The sequence below is a fragment of the Eriocheir sinensis genome, chromosome 8 (assembly GCF_024679095.1).
Source record: "Eriocheir sinensis breed Jianghai 21 chromosome 8, ASM2467909v1, whole genome shotgun sequence".
Taxonomy (NCBI): Eukaryota; Metazoa; Arthropoda; class Malacostraca; order Decapoda; family Varunidae; genus Eriocheir; species Eriocheir sinensis.
Genome location: NC_066516.1, coordinates 7,865,482 through 7,869,858, shown reverse-complemented (window position 1 = coordinate 7,869,858; position 4,377 = coordinate 7,865,482).

Below are 4,377 nucleotides of genomic sequence, written 5' to 3'. Positions count from 1 at the left end.
TCTGTAGAGTGAGGGTGTGGAGGGAGGTGAGGTGGGCGGAGCCAGGGCGGCGGTGGGCGGGGCTACCACCACTACCACTACCACCATCACCACAACGGCACAACCACCACTGCTTCACCGTCGCCCCAACCTGCACCGTAACAATTCCAGCGGCGGCCGCCTGCCCTGCACCGCCACAAAGTTACAAGGGAGGAGGAATTTTAAGCGTGAGGGGGGGCGGAGGGAGATACAGCCTGCTCCTCCCCACCTTCCTGTCCCTCCCCTTCCCTAGGACGCAGCAGGGAGACTGAACACGGTACTATAAAATAAAAATAAAGCGAAAAAAGCAAGGCCGCCTCCCTTCTGAAGTGCAAATGTCCTTTCGGAGGCAAAATTCAGTGATGGAAATTCGTGGCGGGGAAGCGGCGTGTCAGCGAGGGAATGGTGGCGATAAATGTAGATTTTATCGGCCGGAGAGCACCAGCTGGCGCCGGGCAGAGGCAGCGGGGCCCCGGCAGGCTCATTCACCCACGCGGCCGCCGCCCTTAACCTGTGACGCACCGCACTGCCGAGGGAACACCGCGCATGAGGCCTTCGTAAATAATAATGCCGCACACTGTATAAGCGGTTCATACAGTCACGCCTGCACTGCTGCGGCCTCGCTGACATGTGGCGCACTGGGGGCAGAGAAGAGGCATAAAGTAAAAATTCTGCTCCCTTCCCGCATACGAATCTAAGGTAATGTTTGGGGGTTTGTTTTACGGAGTGGAATAAACTTTCTTTTATTTTCCACTCTTGTACTTTCACGTCCCCTCCTGTGAAAAATTCCGGACGGTATATGTTATAACTGTAGGAAATATAACAAAATAAAATCAAATTGTGACAGGAACGGAGAACTAAAACCACAAAGCCGGACAGAATATAACTAAACCACAACACGGGGGAAGAGACGCCACGTTCTGGTCCCCTTCAGTCCATCGCGCGGCAACCCTTCAGGAAGTGCTCCATCAGAAGGCCCTGCCCCGCGTCACCCACGGCCAGCCTCCGGGAGCCACCACCACCGCCGCCGCGCCCCTGCCAGCTGACCCCGCAGCCTCCCGATACTTGGAAGGGAAAGGGGAGGCGAAGCACGAGAGTAGAGGATCCTGCACCTCATTTGACCACGTGGATTATGAGCCTTACGTAATCAACAATGGGTCCTATTTTTAACCATCTCGGCGCCCAAGCACACACTTATTTGACAAGGCTTTCGTAGAAGCTTTGAGCATTTACAGGAGTACTATTATGACCCTTCTGTTAGTTGGACCATTCTTCTGTACCATGGACGTAAAGAAACACTCATTAGAACCCGATTGAACTAATTTTCGGTCTTTGGAAATAGTTGATGTGAGAGGTGGAAGCGTCTGAGAATGAACACCGATCCATAAGTTCCTTCAATCACGTGTTCAGAACCTTCTACGCACATGAGTTTTCAATTTCCGATGACCAGGTGGCTTCTGGACGTTATACGGGCGCCACTTGAAGCCTGAGTTTCACCCGACCACGAGGATTATAAACCAATGAACGGGGTCGGCTAAGGTTACTGGTACGGTCTTCTTCCTCTCCTTCCCGAGCCAGATTCTTGGGAGTGGTTTGGCTGTTTCCCTTCCTACGTATTCTCTTGTTTTCTTTTTTGTCTTCTTTTAATGGTTTCTTTACTAGGGCTTTTGCTTTTGTCTATTTCTTTTTCTCTTCTTCTATACACATTCTCTCCATCCTTCATTCTTCTATGTTTTCCTTAATGCTTTCCTTACTAGGGCTTTTACTTTTGTCTGCTTCTTCTTCTTCGTTTGCTCCTTCTTTTTATTCCTCTTCTTCTTCTTCTTTTTCTTTTTCTTCTTCTTTTTCTACTATTTCCTCCTCCTCCTCCTTCTCCTCCTCCTCCTCCTCCTCCTCCTGCTACTGTACTGCTACTGCCACGACGAATGAATTTCTCGAATTTCACCAAATACGAAACATTTTACCAGCCCTCGTTGTCTTATTCTTTCCAGTAATAACCTGCCGCTGGCGAAACGCGGGAAGGAGGAGGAGGAGGAGGAGGAGGAGGAGGGAAATTGGGAAGAGTAGAAAGATAGAGCACTGGTAGAAATAGGCCCTCTTTCCCATCCTCAATATTCCAACGCTCTCTCTCTCTCTCTCTCTCTCTCTCTCTCTCTCTCTCTCTCTCTCTCTCTCTCTCTCTCTCTCTCTTCACGGCAGGAATTGTGTGTGTGTAGCCGGAATTACGCCAAAAGCTGGAGTTTATGGCGCAGCAGAAAGCGGACGAGGACTTTGCTGGACGATAAATATTTGTTTCAAGCGACGACCCACGCATTAGACTGTCATTTCGCTGCCTTGTCATCATCATCATCATGTTTTATTATCATCATTATCATCACCGTTATCGTTTTTATCATTACAAAAAGGACAGATATTACTATTTTTTTCTTCTATTGATATTACTACTGCTGTTGCTACTACCAGACTACCAGAATAAAACGGATACTATTATTGTTACTACTACTACTACTACTACTACTATATGTCTGATGCTACAAGATATTTGGCTTCACATGTATATATAAAAAAGAAAACAATAAAATGCAAGAGATAATAACATTGTAATTAAAATCGAGCACCTGCAACAAACAAACAAAAAAAAGCTTGGCTCACCGAATTGAATGCACTCCTGGAATAAAAAAATAAAAAATGTTCGTGAAAAAAAGTAAATAACTGATACTCCTCCTCATGCGCCGTCTGTCTCCTCCTATTACTGTGCTCTCTCTCTCTCTCTCTCTCTCTCTCTCTCTCTCTCTCTCTCTTTAGTGTGTGTGTGTTTGTTTGTTTGTGTGTGTGTGTGTGTGTGTGTGTGTGTGTGTGTGTGTGTGTGTGTGTACGTGCGGGGGGGAAGAGCAAAAGGGAGGCGGCTTACGTTTTCCTCTATTTTTTTTCTTTTTTTTTTTAATCATGAAACTCACAACTAAAAACTTCTCTGCGTTAAGACCCGGATGATGGTGGTGCGCTCTCTCTCTCTCTCTCTCTCTCTCTCTCTCTCTCTCTCTCTCTCTCTCTCTCTCTCTCTCTCTCTCTCTCTCTCGTATAGGGCCGGCCACCTTATGCTGCTGGTCAATAATTCGGGGAATGTAGGGATGGGAGAGACGGGGAGGGGGGAGGCGGAGAGGGGGGAGGGGGAGGGGGGAGAGGAAAACGGGGAGAGTAAAGGGGATGTATATGGGGAGGAGCAGATGGTAAGGGGGGGAGTGGGGAGGTCTGCTGACGAAGGCTAGGCTGGGGAGAAGGACCACGTGGCTTCTGTTGCTATGTGGCTGGGGAGATGAGGAAGAGGAAGAGGAGGAATAGGAGAAGGGGGAGGAAGAGAAAGAAGATGAGAAAAAGGATGGTAATGAAGAGGAGACAGAGGATGACAAGAAGAGAATGCGGATTAGGTAATAGGAAAGGGATACGAAAAGAGAGAAGAGGATGAGGAGGAGGAGGAGCAGGAAGAGAAAGAAGAGGAAAGAGAGGAAGGCAAAGAAGAGAATGAGGAGGAGAAAACAGGAAAGGAATACGAAAAGAGAGAAGAGGAGAAAGAGGATGAGAAGCAGGAAGAGAAAGAAGTGGAAAAAAGAGGATGATAAAGAAGACAATGAGGAGAAAACAGGAAAGGGAATACGAAAAGAGAAGTGGCGGAAAAGGAGAAAAAGAAATAGGAGAAGGAGGAAATAGGAGAGTAAAAGGAGAAAGGCACATGCAAAGAAGTAGAGGAAAAAGAAAAGGAGTACAAGGGAAAAGAAAACGAGGAAAATGGGGGAGGAGGCATACGCATTCCTCATTGTGTAAAAAAAAAAGTGAAACCGTCCACAGGTACACGAAATAAAGGTGTTACAGGTGAAGACTTCGTTAATTAGCACCTTTTGGGGGGTGACCGCGCCTTATCTCGTGCCATCGGTGACGTTAACGCTACCTGCACCCTGTCACCGATATCTGCCTGCCCCCCTTTCCCCTGGCAGTGACCCATATGTCCCTCCCTGCCCATCCCTTAACCCCCATCCAACCTATTCTTTCCACCTTTTCCTCTGGTCTTCCTACCTCTCCCCCTCTAACCTATTCTTCCCTCCCTCCTCACCCCTGTCACCAAAGTATGTCTACTCCCCTTCACCCGTAGCAGTGACCCATATCGTCCTCCCTGTTCTCAACCCCTACCAACACAGACATTTTACCTCACGTCTCCCTCTCTCACAAACACACACGCATTCATGCCTTTCTCACACACACTACACATACTTAATTTCTCACCCAAAGACACACATTGACTCACTTCTTCCTCGCCCCTCCCTACTTCCCAAGTCAGCCCCCTCCTGATCCATCCATCCTTCCCTC